At 43.9% G+C, this 16,233-nt stretch overlaps 1 protein-coding gene across 1 annotated transcript in view; it reads left to right on the plus strand.

The window, feature by feature from the left end:
- The window catches only part of TRIM8 (tripartite motif containing 8), a 180,951-nt gene that overhangs the window by 76,497 nt on the left and 88,221 nt on the right, over positions 1-16,233 (plus strand). The gene's annotated exons all lie outside the window — the stretch shown is intronic.

The raw sequence follows: 16,233 nt of genomic DNA on the forward strand, positions 1-16,233 counted from the left end.
AGCATATAAGCATCACACCAGACTGCAAGGATTAATTTATTAGTGGCAGAACTAATTTTAGAAATGTCTTTGGTGGATTTTAAGATTGTAGGGGAAATGGGAATAGTATTACTATTGGTCCAAAATGGAGTTTGAAGATCATAAGGAATCTACAGTCACCTCTGGATTATTTAGAGAGACTGTCTTTGTAATGGCTAAGGGTTACAGTCCTAGTTATATTTTGGATTATTGGGATAGCAAAGGCGACGGGCTTGAACAAAATTTGTTTATTTTTTCTTGGAAAAAGGATAGTGTGTTGCTGTCTAGGCTAATTTGGACTTGGAGACTACTCTCTTGGGGGGCAGAGAATAGTTTGTTTGTTTTTTTGTTAGGATGAAGCTACCTCTGGATCTATTTGGGGCTTTCTGTATTAACTTAGCTTCTTTTAAGGGAAAGTTCTCCTACTCCTCTGGGATGTTGCAATTCAATAGGAGAGCTTCATAGCTTTAAGTCTGAGTCTGTAAAGATTCAAAGGTTTGCAGTGTACTGATAAGGACTCTTGGGGTTTCATGATGATCATTATATCATCTGCAGATGCAAAGCACTTAAAAAAAAATCCTTCCCAATTTCAAAGCCTGTGATACCCTCCTGTTGTTTCAAGGCTAATAATAGGGGTTCCAAAAATTAAAATTGAAAATAGAAGGGACAGAGGGCAACACTATCTGGTACCCCTTTTCAATGGAAAAGCAATAGTAGGTCTGCCATTCAGCAGTATTTTAGCTGAAGGACTTACATACAGTTCCTGCTAGGTTTCATAGAAACCCCCCATGCTAAAATGACTCAATAGCTTAAATAATTATGACCACTCCACCCGATCAAAAGTTTCTTCAGAGTCAAAACCTATCACTAGAGCGGATGTAGCGGTCAAATTACATTGCTCAATAGCCAGAATCAGTATTCTGATATTAACTACTGCTTGCTGACCATGTATAAAACTCATCTGTTCTTTGCCTATTAAGTTGGGGATATACTTCACTAACCTATCGGTAGTATTTTGCAAAAATGTTTAGGTCTACATTAAGTAAAGAAATAGGTCTATAGGACTCCAGGTACATAGGATCTTTACTTGGTTTTAGAAGGACTGTAATAAGAGTCTGGTTAGGTAAGCTGGGGAAATGGTCCACCTGCACAGCTTGCAAGTAATAAGCCTCAAATGGGGCCACTAGTTGTGCTTTTAGTATCTTAAAAAGTTTGCCACTAAATCCATCTAGGCCCAGAGACTTATGCAACTTAAGGTGACGGATAGCTCCCACAATCTCCAGGCCTGCAATAGGCGCATTCAGCTGTTCTACTGCCACAGGAGAAAGCTTAGGGCAGGGGTGTCCAGTGTCGGTCCTCGAGGGCCGCAGTCCAGTCGGGTTTTCAGGATTTCCCTAATGAATATGCATTGAAAGCAGTGCATGCACATAGATCTCATGCATATTCATTGGGGAAATCCTGAAAACCCGACTGGACTGCGGCCCTCGAGGACCGACATTGGACACCCCTGGCTTAGGGCATCGTATCTTACGTAGGAAGTTTGAATGAGCACGTTACCTCTGAACTATACAAGGTGCTGTAAAATTTAGAAATGCTTGTTCTTGTACAATCCCTCTGGAGGCTGAACTTCCTGTCTACATATACTGCAGATTCTTTGTCATAATAAAGCTGGGCAGGAAACTTCCAACGAAGACTTCCTACCTTATCTTCTCACAGATCTAGCCAGATCATATTATGATCTGAAATGACATAATTACCCTTAGGGTCAGAGAGAACCTTGGAAACCTGAAAAGAGATTTATCCCAGGACAAGCAGGCAGCATATTCTCAACATGTGGGTGACGTCACCAACAGAGACCCCTAGCGGACGTTTTTGTAAGCAGACTTGCTTGAAGACCTTCTAGCTTGCGATTGGCCCGCGCATGCATGCGTGCCTCTCCTGCCCAATCTAGGGCATGCGTCTCCTCAGTGTGGCCTCAGTTCTATGTTTTCCACGGAGCCAGAAGCACTGCTCCCTTGCTGCGCGTGATCTCGTTGTCCCTTTTGCACCGCGGCTTTCTTTGTTATTTTCGTTTAAGTCGCTGTGCTCGCGTCTTTGTTAATTCTTCTTTTCTTTCGTATCTTTTTGACCGGTTCTCCGGTCTTGCTCTGGCCGCGTAGCCTCACGGGGCTGTGGTCGTCTTTTTTCTTATGTCCCAACCTCGCACCGGGTTCAAGAACTGCACTAAGTGCAACCGGGTTATCTCCATCACCGATCCTCATCGTTGGTGTGTGGAGTGCCTGGGTGCGGAGCACCGCGCTGAGTCATGTCCGCGTTGTGCGACTCTGCAACCGCGGGCTCTTTGTCAGAGGATGGCCAAGATTCTTCAACTTTTTGGCCCGATGGATCCTGAGGGACAGGCCTCGAGCTCGACCTCGGCACCGGTGTTGAGTGCCTCGGCCTCGAAGTCCTCGGCCTTGAAGTCCCCCTCGTCCTCCAAGGCTCCAGCTTTGGCTCCTCCTGCTACTCTGGCCTTGGGTAAGTCTCCTCTTTCATCCTCAGGTAAGCCGGCAAAGAAGCCTGAGTCTCATGGGAGTGCCACCTCGTCGGCATCTTCGAGACATCATTCTAATCGTGCCTCCTCACATAGGGAATACTCTACTTCGAGGTTGCCCCAGATGGAGCGCACTGCTGCACCTGTGACCCAACATCCTTTGGTCTCGGTGCCTATGTTTGAGGACATGCTTAAGGCTATCCTTACATCACAGCTTTCCTCGGTGGTGAGCCAACTGGTCCCGACCTTGACGTCTCTGACCTCGGTCTCGACCTAGCCCCGGTCTGACCAGCCTGAGCGTCCTTCTTATGTGTCTCTGGGCCATGCCCGCAAGACTTGCAGGGTTTCCTCGAGCAATTCTTCGTCTCCGGAATCGGGGCCTGTGACTTTCTGGGGATCCATGACAGGGGCCCGCTTTTCACCCACTACTTTGCCGAGGTTTGCCCCTTCTAAAAAGCTGCGGTCTTCTCCGCCCCTTTGGGGCAGGTCTCCAACTGCAAAACCTTCCAGGCACACCTTTGTCCTCGAGTTGGACTCTACTGTGCATTCTTCAAAACCGGTGGAGGAGGTTTCCTGTGCCTCGTCTTCTCCGAGGCTCCTCAAGATGGTCCCTCAGACTCCGGGGTCCTCCCCGACCCACCCTATGCGGGGGTCGTTCCTTGACGCCCCCGAGACATAAGAACATAAGAACATAAGCAATGCCTCTGCTGGGTCAGACCTGAGGTCCATCATGCCCAGCAGTCCGCTCATGCGGCGGCCCAACAGGTCCAGGACCTGTGCAGTAATCCTCTATTTATACCCCTCTATCCCCTTTTCCAGCAGGAAATTGTCCAATCCTTTCTTAAACCCCTGTACTGTACTCTGCCCTATTACTCCCTCTGGAAGCGCATTCCAGGTGTCCACCACTCGTTGGGTAAAGAAGAACTTCCTAGCATTCGTTTTAAATCTGTCCCCTTTCAACTTTTCCAAGTGTCCTCTTGTTCTTTTATTTTTCGAAAGTTTGAAGAATCTGTCCTTCTCTACTCTCTCTATGCCCTTCATGATCTTATAAGTCTCTATCATATCCCCTCTAAGTCTCCTCTTCTCCAGGGAAAAGAGACCCAGTTTCTCCAATCTCTCAGCGTATGAGAGGTTTTCCATCCCTTTTATCAAGCGTGTCGCTCTCCTCTGAACCCTCTCGAGTAACGCCATATCCTTCCTAAGGTACGGAGACCAATATTGGACGCAGTATTCCAGATGCGGGCGCACCATCGCCCGATACAATGGCAGGATAACTTCTTTTGTCCTTGTTGTAATACCCTTCTTGATTATGCCTAGCATTCTATTTGCTTTCTTAGCGGCTGTTGCGCACTGTGCCGTCGGCTTCATTGTCATGTCCACCATTACCCCCAAGTCCCTTTCTTGGTTGCTCTCATTCAATAATATCCCTCCCATCGTATAGTTGTACCTCGGGTTTCTGTTTCCAACATGCAATACTTTACATTTCTCAACGTTGAACTTCATCTGCCATCTCGCCGCCCATTCCCCCAATTTGTTCAAGTCCCTTTGCAATTCTTCGCATTCCTCTTTAGTCCCAGCTCCACTAAATAGTTTTGTATCGTCCGCAAATTTTATTATCTCACACTTCGTGCCTGTTTCTAGATCATTTATGAATATATTAAATAGCAGCGGCCCGAGCACTGAGCCCTGCGGAACACCACTCGTGACCCCCATCCAGTCCGAGTAGTGGCCCTTCACCCCTACCCTCTGTTTCCTACCCGCCAACCAGTTTCTGATCCATCTATGTACGTCTCCGTCCACTCCATGGTTCTTCAGTTTCCGGAGTAGACGTTCGTGAGGCACCTTGTCAAAGGCTTTTTGGAAATCAAGGTATATAATGTCTATGGGGTCTCCTCTGTCCATCCGTTTGTTAATTCCTTCGAAGAAGTGCAATAAGTTCGTTAGGCACGATCTCCCCCTGCAGAAACCATGTTGGGTTGTTTTCAAAAGTTCGTTTCTTTCCAGATGTTCATCGATGTGTTCTTTAATCAGTGCTTCCGTCAGTTTCCCCGGAACCGAAGTCAAACTCACTGGTCTGTAGTTTCCCGGGTCACCTCTTGATCCCTTTTTAAAGATGGGTGTGACATTGGCTATCTTCCAATCCTCCGGGATCATGCCTGTTTTCAAGGATAGGTTGCAAATTTGCTGCAGTAGTTCCGCTATCTCCTCCTTTAATTCCTTCAGAACCCTGGGATGGATTCCGTCCGGACCCGGGGATTTGTCAGTTTTAAGTTTTTCTATCTGCCTGTGTACATCATCAAGGCTCGCTTCCATGGATGTTAATTTTTCTGCTTGATTTCCATTGAATATTTGTTCAGGTTCCGGTATGTTGGTTGTGTCTTCGTTTGTAAATACAGACGAGAAGAACATGTTGAGTCTTTCTGCGACTTCTTTCTCCTCCTTCACCGCTCCCTTCCTGTCTCCTTCGTCCAGCGGTCCTACCTCCTCCCTAGCTGGCTGTTTCCCTTTAACATATCTGAAGAACGGTTTGAAATTTCGTGCCTCCCTGGCTAGCCTCTCTTCATACTCTCTTTTGGCTTTTCGAACCACACGGTGACATTCTTTTTGATACTTCCTGTGCTCCTTCTGGTTCCCTTCAGTTTTGTCCTTTTTCCATTCCCTGAATGAATTTTTCTTATTGCCTATCGCTTCCTTCACTATTTTAGTCATCCATACTGGGTCTTTTGTTCGACCCTTTTTGCACCCCTTTCTGAATCTGGGGATGTGCAGATTTTGTGCCTCGCTCACTGTGTCTTTGAAAAAAGACCAGGCATGTTCTACTGTTTGCCATTTTTTGGAAGTGTTCCTAAGTTTCTTCCTTACCATTTCCCTCATTGCTTCATAGTTTCCTTTCCTGAAGTTGAAAGATGTCACTATGGTTCTCTTTCCGTTCGGTATGCCTACTTCAACCTTGAACTTGATCATATTATGATCACTGTTTCCCAACGGTCCCACTACTTCCACTTCCTTTGCAGGTCCCCTTAGTCCATTTAGGATTAAATCCAGAGTGGCATTTCCTCTCGTCGGTTCTCTAACAAGCTGCTCCATGAAGCAATCTTGTATAGCCTCCAGGAATTCTGTCTCCCTAGCGCATCTTGAGCTTCCAAGACTCCAGTCTATCCCAGGATAGTTGAAGTCTCCCATAACAACTGTGTAACCACTTTTGCATTCTCGCTTCATCTCGGCATCCATTTCTTTATCGCTATCTCCGGTTTGCCCGGGTGGACGATAGTATAGGCCCATCTTTATTTCATGCCCTTTCCTACCCGGTATTTTAACCCATAGCGATTCCAGTTTGTTGATCATCTCCGCTGTGTCCATTCTTGTCGATTGTATGCTTTCTTTTACGTATAGGGCTATTCCTCCTCCTTTCTGACCTGACCTATCCCGGCGATAGAGCTTGTACCCCGGCAGTGCTGTATCCCATTTGTTTTCCTCATTCCACCACGTTTCAGAGATTCCAATGATGTCTATGTCCTCTGCATTGGCCATGGCTTCTAGCTCCCCCATTTTGTTTCTTAAACTCCTTGCATTAGTATATATGCAGTTTAGATCCTGGCATTTTGTCGTCTTCATTTCTTTTCCCTGTGCTTCAGTCTTTGGTGTCTTCTCTTTTGCTACAATCTTTCTAACCTCCTCTTCTGGGTTAGTTGACTCCTGTAATTTGTCTCTTGTTTCTTCCCTGCCTTTTTTCCCCTTAGTATCTTCACGGGATACCTTCTTCCGAATCATCGACGCTAGGTCGACTGTCGGCTTTCCCCTTTCTCTTAGTTTAAAGCCTGTTCTATTCCTCTCTTGACGTTGTTTGCTAGAAGTCTTGTTCCCGCCACGCTCAGGTGCAGTCCATCTCTCCTGTAGAGCTTGCTCTTGCCCCAGAACGTTGTCCAGTTCCTCACGAAGTGGAACCCTTCTTCCTCACACCATCTCCTCATCCATGCATTTATTGATTGTAGTTCTTCCTGCCTTTTCACATCTGCCCTCGGTACCGGTAGGATCTCTGAGAATGCTATCTTCTGGGTCCTCATCTTCAGTTTCCTTCCTAGAATCTTGAACTGTTCTATCAGCGTGCCTCTTCTGTAGTCTCTCCTGCTGACATCATTCGTCCCGATGTGGATCATTACTGCGGTCTCTTCCGTCTCTGCTCCTTCCAAGACCTTCTCAATTTTGTCCACGATGTCCTTGGTTCTCGCTCCTGGGAGGCAGGTCACCAGTCGATCCTCTCTTCCTCCTGCTATGTGGCTGTCTACATGCCTCAATATCGAGTCTCCCACCAGGATCGCTGACTTTCCCTTCTTCAATTTTCTTATCGGTCTCAGGTCAATGTCCTCGGTGTGCTTAGCTCTCTCTTCTTCTGGGCATCGACTAGCCAATTCTTCCCCCTCGTGTGGTATTCTTCTGTGGGTGTCTTCTTTGAGGTCATCTGCTTCTTGCTCCCCCTTCCAAGTTGGTGTTGCATCATCTCTCATCTGGAGTTCGTTCTCTTCCACCCTCCTCCTGTATGCTTCCTCAATGAATTCCTCGAGTTCCCTGACTTCCTTCTCGATGTGTTTCTCACTCCTGAAGTCTTCAAATGCCCTGGTAGGGTCCTCTGTGGTGTAAAGTCCTTCTAGCTCCTGTATCTTGTCCTCAAGTCGCTTGACTTCTTTCTTCAAGCTTTTCAGCTCCTGACACCGACTGCATACGTATGACTGTCTCCCCGAGGGGAGGTAGTCATACATATGACAGTCCGCGCAGAACACTGGAAAGCTCATCTTCTGGTTACCTTCTGCTTCCATCGGGGTTACTACTTTAAGAAAACAGATAAGTTTACGTGTTCCTTCGATTTAGCCGAGCCTCCTTGCCAGTCCATTTTGCAAAATCTGTTCTCCTAAATTGCCAACTCTCCCTCCATCCCATTTTGGTTAGCTTGGAGGTCTCCCACATGTTAAGAATATGCTGCCTGCTTGTCCTGGGATAAAGCACAGTTACTTACCATAACAGGTGTTATCCAGGGACAGCAGGCAGATATTCTCGCAACCCACCCACCTCCCCGTGGTTGGCTTCTTTGCTAGCTATCTGAACTGAGGCCACGCTGAGGAGACGCATGCCCTAGACTGGGCGGGAGGGGCACATGTGCATGTGCGGGCCAGTCGCAAGCTTGAAGGTCTTCAAGCAAGTCTGCTTGCGAAAACGTCCACATCGAGGCTCCGTTGGTGATGTCACCCACATATTGAGAATATCTGCCTGCTGGCCCTAGATAACACCTGTTATGGTAAGTAACTGTGCTATCTTTGTGTATCAAAATGACTGTACCTGCTTTACTACACCCAGAAGATGCATAAAAACCTCCTTTTCTAATCTGCTAGTTTTTATCACAAACGTATCTGTGGTGGTTCCTGGATGGTTGGATTTTTTTCTTTCTTTTAGGTGATATCCTGTAGATATGTGATGTTATGATACCGGTATGACTGAAATAGTATCCTAGACAGATAACTCTGAAATTGTAGAATAGGAGGATAGTGATCATGAAAGTGGATAGTTTCCAGAATCCTTTAGGTTGATTCCTCTAAACAAAAAAGTAAATGCTGTTATTTTATTGATAAAATCCATTTCAGCTTATTTAGTATCACTTATTGTATTCACTGCCACTCATTACTAAACTAAACCTTAAGTTTGTATACCGCATCATCTTCATAAAGATAGAGCTCGGCACGGTTTACAGGTAATTCAATAAATGAGGGAAGGACATAATAAGAAATTAGAGGTTATGAAGAGGATAGCTAGCTTTACATTTTAAATAGATAGCTTTACGTTTTGGAAAAAAGCCAGGTTTTCAGATGCTTTCGGAATAATTGGAATGAGCCTAGGTTCTGCAGCAGGGCAGGGAGGTTATTCCAAAGCTCAGTGAATTTGAAGAAAAGGGATTTCCCTAATTTACCTGCATACATGACGCCTTTTAATGAGGGGAAAGATAGTTTGTGTATGTGGGCGGATCTGGTAGTGTCAGGTCTCGAAGAATTCCAGGATAGTAGGATTAGGGGAGGAAGAATGCCATGTAGGATCTTGAATATTAGGCAGGTACATTTAAAGTGAATCCTAGAAATCACCGGAAGCCAGTGAAGTTTTCTACTTCCCATTACTGCCCAGAAAAGGAATATATGCTTGTTTTAATTCTTTCTCATAATTGTATCAAAATGACAGTAACATGCAGTATTAGTAACAAATATAGTTTTGCTTGAATATAGTGTTTTTTTGCTACTTCAGCTTGTCCGCTGTGATCTTTACTCGCATGTTTTCAGTCCAATTCTTTATATGTAAGTTTGCAAACCATTGGACCCTTGAGGAAGGCGTGTTCACCGAAACACAGACTGTGTAGGGTCCAGTTGGATTTTTACCACTTTATTTTTTATCATTGTACTTTTTTCATTGAATTTTCATGTTTTTATGTCAGTGTATAATAAATCGTCTCCAGAACATCTGTATCTACAGTTTTTTGTTTTTGTTTGCATGAATATAACATAACATAACATTGTACTTATAAACCGCGTAACCTTAAGTTCAATGCGGTTAACAAAAGATTAATAATAAAATGACATAAGAAACATAAATTAATTCACCAGGTACTTTGAAAAAAGGTATGTTTTCAATTGAGTTCTAAAATGTTTGTAAGAACAAGCGCTACTCAACAAAGGTCAAAATTCTTCAAGGCAGTCTTTAGGAAATATGATGAAATCGAAACATTTATTAACCCGAAGATCTTGCCTGTACAAATGTGTTCTTTTGTCATTTTCATCAAAGCACTTCTCATGATGTTTCATTTGGACCGTCAGGCCTTGCATTTTGCATGCATGCCTGCCTTACATATAGGTAGAGGAACTTCATTAAAATATTTCCAAACTGGGTCTCTTACGGCATGCTGTCATTATATATTTGTCTTGTGGTTTAAAAAAATAAATAAATAAATTTAATCATTTATTCATATTCCAGCAAAAACTATTATTGAACAAAATCAAGAGTCTTATCTCATTACAAACCATACAATTATAAACATCATTGTGAAAGGAAAAATAGTTTCTAAGACTCCCTTTTTTTTTAAAAGCCCACATTCAAAAGAGGCAATCACATGTTACCAAAAGGAGTGATTTTTAAAACAAAAACAAAGCAATGAAAATTTAAATTATAGTAGTGGTTCATCCCCATTTATCTATATGGACTAGCACAATGTGATTCATTTGGCTCCCTCAGTATTACCCCCTTTCCTTCTAGGAAGAATTTTAATTGGGAGGGTTCATAAAAGACATAAAAATTTTGATCTAAATAGATCATACATTTAAAAGGGTAACGCAATTGAAATTTTGCCCCCGATACTTTCACACTTTCTTTCATCTTCAGGAATCTTTTTCTTCTTGTTTGTGTAGACCTTGAAACATCTTGGAAAACTGAGATTTTTCCATTCAGAAAGGAGACTTCTTTTTGCCTTAAAAAAAGGGCGAAGAAGTGCTTCCTTATCTTGTTGGAATATGAAAGTCACAAGAAGCATAGAAAATAATATAACGTCCTCCTGAGAGTTTTCCAATATGTTGGAAATATTCAACAGACTTAAAGGTACTACGGGAGCCGTATCCACTTGCTCTGAGGAATAAGTTTTGTTGGGGTTTTTTTTTGAGAAACAACTGGCAGAAAATATATTTTATGTAGAGAGGGGAGACCCTCTTCAGGGTATTGAAGAACTTCTTTCAGAAATCTAAAATATTTCTTTAGGTGACATAGTTATTGTTTTTGGAAAGCTCAACAATCTTAAATTCAGTTGTTTTGTGTAGTTTTCCAAATTTTCTACTTTCCTCATTAATACTAATTTGTCCTGAACAATAGTTCCACAAGTGGCCTGCACTGCTTGTACTGATTGTTCTAAACAACTGATTTTCTTCCCTCGGGTCTTCAATTCCTCTTCCCTTTTTTTAATCTGTAAAGTCTGGTATTCAACAAGAGGAGAGATTCCCAGACATACTTTGTAGAGGGAATCTAATGCAGTCCAAATTGAATCTCGGCAGGTCTCACAAGGGGCTGAATAGATGTTAGTTCCCCTGTCTCCGCCGGGACTCCGATATCCTCCTCTGCCAAAGGTCCTCCAGCCGGAGGTTGTTGGGGGCCAGCCAGCCGTCTGATAGCTCCACAGGCGGCGTTGATACCATTGCCGACGTCACTCCTGGCACTCCCCTCTCTCTCGGCTGCAGGGGAGGTGTTGGTTCCGTGAGCTGAGCAAAATCTTGCTTCCCAGTGCCCATGCCTCCTTCACATCCGGCATAGCAGGAGTGCCCCAAGGAGAGGATGAAACAAAGCCAGTGGGTACTCCTTGCCACATTAGGGCTCGTTCAGGGCTGCCGGGCTGAAACAGCCACCCTGCCTTATCTTATCGGCATGGCAAATTGCAATGCAGGACTCGGCAAACAAGGAATATTTCCATGGCAGGAGCTCAACACAAAGCGTCCTTCCACTATGATACCATCTTGCCCCTCCCATTATAGGATTTCTCCTCCAAGGAGAGAATAACTTCAGGCTATTCACACAAAGATCCCAAGACTTGTGGAGTATTCTGCTCAAAAGATTCACTTTCATGTTTACTGCTGGCCTCTCCCTCCTCACACATACCTCCTTATGCAGAAATATAAACTTAGCACTTAAGAGGTAAGGGGTTGATTCTGTGTATATTGGTTTGCAAAAGAACAATGGGGCTAAGGTCTTTTTCTCAACTCTATATTTTATAACACTTTTGCTTGAAAAAGATGCATGTTGTCTGGAGGCACAAATTCACAGTTTTGAGAAATGCAATTGCAAAACCAAGCATCTATGATAATATCTTCTAGATAGGAAGGGATTAATAGAATTAATTTACCAAAAAATTTAAACATTGCATGAATATACATCCTCACGCTACATAATTAAAAATTAATCCTTATTTCACGATGAATAACTTTTGGACTATTATCTATGGATAGATTTTTCCTGAAAAAAAGCATTTTATATAAAAAAAAATTAAATGAAAACAAATCAAACAAGAAATCATTGTTTTTTATCCACCTGCCTCACAGACCTTTTTGTGGTGATCTTATTTTATCACTCCCATTTTGAGCTAACAATATGATAAATGGAGCTGGAAATGGTGATTCCTTATGAGCCTGATGCTTAAAACTCTGGTTCTAGAGGCAAGAGCACACATCCCATAGTGTAAGAACAGCATTGAAACTGGCCAACCCCCCCCGCCCCCCCCCCCGCTCAAAACAAATGGGATACAAATTTTATGTGCACTAGTAAAGCAAGAGGGAGGAATGATTAAGAAGGGGATCACAAATAGATCTGAATAGGTTATCATGCCGTTATACCGGGCCATGGTATGCCCCCACCTGGAATACTGCATCCAACACTAGTCGCCATGCATGAAAAAGGACTTAGGACTCAAAAGGGTCCAGAGAAGAGCGACAAAAATGATTAAGGGACTGGGAGAGTTGCTGTACAACGAGAGGCTAAAGAAACTGGGCCTCTTCTCCCTTGAAAAGAGGAGACTGAGAGGAGACATGATCGAAACATTCAAGATATTGAAGGGAAAGAGAGATTGTTCACCCTCTCCAAGGTGAAGAGAACGAGAGGGCACTCGCTAAAGTTAGAAGGGAAAAGATTCCGTACAAACATAAGGAAGTTCTTCTTCACCCAGAGAGTTGTAGAAATTTGGAACGCTCTTCTGGAGGCTGTTATAGGGGTAAGCACCCTTCAGGGATTCAAGACAAGATTGATAAGTTCCTACTGGAACAGAACATCCCCGTAAGTAAGGCTAGACTCAAATAGAGCACTGGTTTTTGACTTAAGGGCCGCCGCTTGAGCGAACTGCTGGGCACGATGGATCACTGGTCTGATCCAGCAGCGGTAATTCTTATGTTCTTATGACTGATGCATGCGCACAAGAGCTGTGCTTATTGCAGTACTCCTGTGCACATGTACCAGGCAAAATAGGCAATGGAAGAGCACGTCGGCACTCTTTCCCTGCGCTATGAATTATAAGTCCCCCAAAACGAAGGAAAACAGCCACCTCTATCCCTAGAAGTATGACGGCAGATAAAGGCCAAATAGCCCATCCAGTCTGCATCCATTATTTCCTCCTCTCCCTAAGAGATCCCATGTGCCTGTTCCACACCCGAATTCAGACACAGTCTTTGTCTCTACCACTTCTTATTCTACATATTTACCATCCTTTGCTTGTACTTGCAGAAATGTTTATTCCTCACTTTCAGCAGACTCCACAAGCTTCTTTCTCCTTTCAAAAGAAGCCAGAAACTTTCAATTTAATGTGAAAAATACTAAAGAAATCCTCTTTGAAACCCAAACGCCATCCTCCGTGGTGTGTTTTCAGCGTTAAGGCCAGCATTAGTTTTTGATCTGTTTTCTGAGCATTTGACGTGAATACATAATCATCTCATTTGAATCAATTTCAATGCATTTAAATACAATTTTGCTAATCTTCAGTGCACTGATTAGCATGTGCACTGGAGGGTTTTGTGTGTGCTGTGTAGTGTGTACATTAATAAGCATGCAGTTCCAGTGCTATTGGCTCCTAGCATCTGTGTTAGGAGCATCTGGGCCTTGGATTTGAAACTTCTGAGGATTCTTAATGGGAGACTGCAGTTCCAGTGCATAATCAAAACTTTAAAACGTCCAAAACCTGCCTAAGTCAGCAATTGGATGCCCTAATATCAGGGACGTCCAAGTGCCGGTAATCAAAACAAACTTTCTGGACATTCAGGAGCACTTCTAAACTGCTGGTTGTCCAGAGCTGAAAGGGGAATGTTGGGACATATGTTAAGGGCAGGCATCGGGCAGACTTAAACCTGGATGACCTGAAGCAATAATCGAAGCTTTCTTAGGGCATCCGAGATGGAACTTACACATTGGGACTTAGATGAATGTAAAACAAGTCTAAGTACCCCAAAAGTTACCAAGATGACAAGTCTTGACTCCACCTTACTCCCCCAGTGGTCACTACCCTCCTCCCACCACCCAAAGAGCAGAAATAAAACAGGCTTCCCATCAGCTGATTGCAGGGGAATCTCGATCAGCTGAGCTGATTTCGGAGAGTCCTGCCAGCTCAGCTGATGGGGGATTCCTCTGCCAGGATCAGCTAGATCGACCAGGAGATCCAATTCCTCTCTCCCTCCCAGCATCCCCTGACAACCCCCACACTCCCCGTACCTTTCTTCGGCACAGTTGGCAGGAGGGATGCTCACTCCTTCCTGCCGCTGGGCCTCTTAAAACCCCGACGCCCCCCTCCTGAATCCCCAGCACCCCCCCTTCATAATGAAGGTGGGCCGGCAGGAGGGAGAGAGGAATCTGATCTCCCTCCTGGTTCAGCTGATCCTGGTAGTTGAATTCCCCATTAGCTGAGCCGACAGGACTCCCCAAAACCGGCTCAGCTGCTCAGGATTCCCCTGCTATGATCAGAAAAGGTAGTTGGGTATGTCTGCAAAACTTGTTTTTGTGTGTTTTTGATGTGGATGTTTTTATTTTTGAAAATGGCCAAAAAAGGTAGACGTCCTAAGGACCAAAAGGTCTACATAGGTCATTTTCAAAAATAAAAGAGATATGTCTGGCTGTTTTGAAAATGGACATTTTCTATACAGGATTTCTGGATGTTTTTTCCAAAACTTCCAAATTTGACTTGGATATCCTATCAAAAATGCCTTTCCATGGCTCCTAGTGTCAGTGTTAAGTTTTAAGCATCTGGGCCTTGAATTTGAAACTTACTAGGAGACCACTGCAAATGACTCTTACTCTTCTATGCTAGTTTTATTTTCTGTGTGAAATCACTATATGATGACCTTAGAAAGGAAGATGCACAATATTTGAAATGTTTTACATTCTCTAAACCAGTGATTGTCAGCCAGTCAAGTTTTCAAAATATCAATAATGAATATTCATGAGAGAAATCGGCACACATTGCCTCCATTTTATTTATAGACAGTATATCTATTCTATTTAACCAAGAATAAACTTCAGTGACTCTTTTTAAGGCAAATAACCATGTGCCAAAATTTAAAATAATAAATAAGGTTGATTCTTGCAGTGTGATAAAAGCATACAGAAGTGATGTTGATCTGTTTTGTCGGTCTTTTTCCTGAATTGTGTGCCATTTTGCTCTTAAACACAGGCCTCGATATAGTTTGCAGTCTGAACTAGAATATGTAGTTCTGTTGCCAGTGATACACTTGTGTTATAATGGACTCTGATTTGAAATTCATAATGCTTTATATATTAGAATGGAGGTAGGAGATGGAATTCTAGTCATAGTTGCATATTGCTGAAGAGCTATTTAGAGTGAATGTAGGTCTTGTATGATTGGTTATGATTCATTTTCAGTAGTGAACTGATGCTTCACCCCTTTCCATTTTTGGTCCTATTCGTGCTACTCCATTTTGAGTCCCTGAAATTTAAACTTCTTAATACTTGGGTTGGTATTTAGTTGAGGTGTTCAGGTGTTTTTGTTAAATGTCAGCCAAAGCAGCTGGAAAAATTTCAGATATTTGGCATCAGTATCCTGATAGTGGCGGTCTGACTAATCTGAATTAGACTTTTTCATCTTGCTTTATATATACCCATTATTTCATTTGAATTAGCATAATTCATGGCTATGTGTTGGTGTCCTTAATGGTAGGTAAAGCAGTTTTCCAATGACCTTTTATTTTGTGTGTTTAAACACGTAATGGGGAAAATACCCCAGCCATGATCAGCTGAGCTGGCTGTGGCAGGGGACCCCAGCATCCACTCCCGAAATCAGCAAGAGAGATGCCCACTACCTTCTGCTGTCTTCCTCCCCCCCCCCCCCCCCGGAACTTATGACACACCCACCCAACTATCGATACTCCTGAACTCCCCTGCCAACACCCCCCAGCCACCTCTAAGCGAGGGCCTTAGGCCTCCTTCCGATGCATCTTGGGATACAATGGGCTTGGCCTAAGACTCCGATTGGCCCTTTTGGAGTCTTAGTCCATACCCATTGCATCCCAGGACGCACCAGGGAGGGAGTGGGCATCCCTTCTGCCGGGCGACAACAGGGTCTGTGTCGGAAGTTCCGGGGAGGGTGGGGGTGGCAGGATAGAGTGGGCATCCCTCTTGTCTATGGTACTTCAGGGGTGTCGGGGGATCGCGGCTCAGCTGATTGCAACAGGGGTATACCCCCCCCCTCAGTCAACTGAGTTGACAAAACTCCACGAAGCTGCACCAGCTCAGCTAATTAGGGATTCCCTTGCTACGATCAGCTGAGCTGGCTGCGTCTACTTGTAGGTTTTGAAATATACTGGCCTACATTTCAGGTATCTGTTGCAGCTCTAGAGAGACTCATATGGATGCTTAAACTCATCCAAGGCCACAGCCTTGGGCGAGCTTAGGTGTCCCTACACAGTTCCCTAGATCCGTGATAAACGCCTATAGTATAGGCGGCATGCCTTGGGGAGCTATTTTTTTATAAATGTGCATCCCGATTGTCTAGAGAAGTGCATCTACTTCCAAAGGCCTCAGAGTTGGAGCCTATGCACAGTTGTATTATCACAAACTGAGGAAATCAGCGTACTGTTGTTTCTCCTTGCTCCAATCATTGGCCAAAGGACCTGGTGTTAAAACTC

The sequence above is a fragment of the Geotrypetes seraphini genome, chromosome 4 (assembly GCF_902459505.1).
Source record: "Geotrypetes seraphini chromosome 4, aGeoSer1.1, whole genome shotgun sequence".
NCBI classification, from domain to species: domain Eukaryota; kingdom Metazoa; phylum Chordata; class Amphibia; order Gymnophiona; family Dermophiidae; genus Geotrypetes; species Geotrypetes seraphini.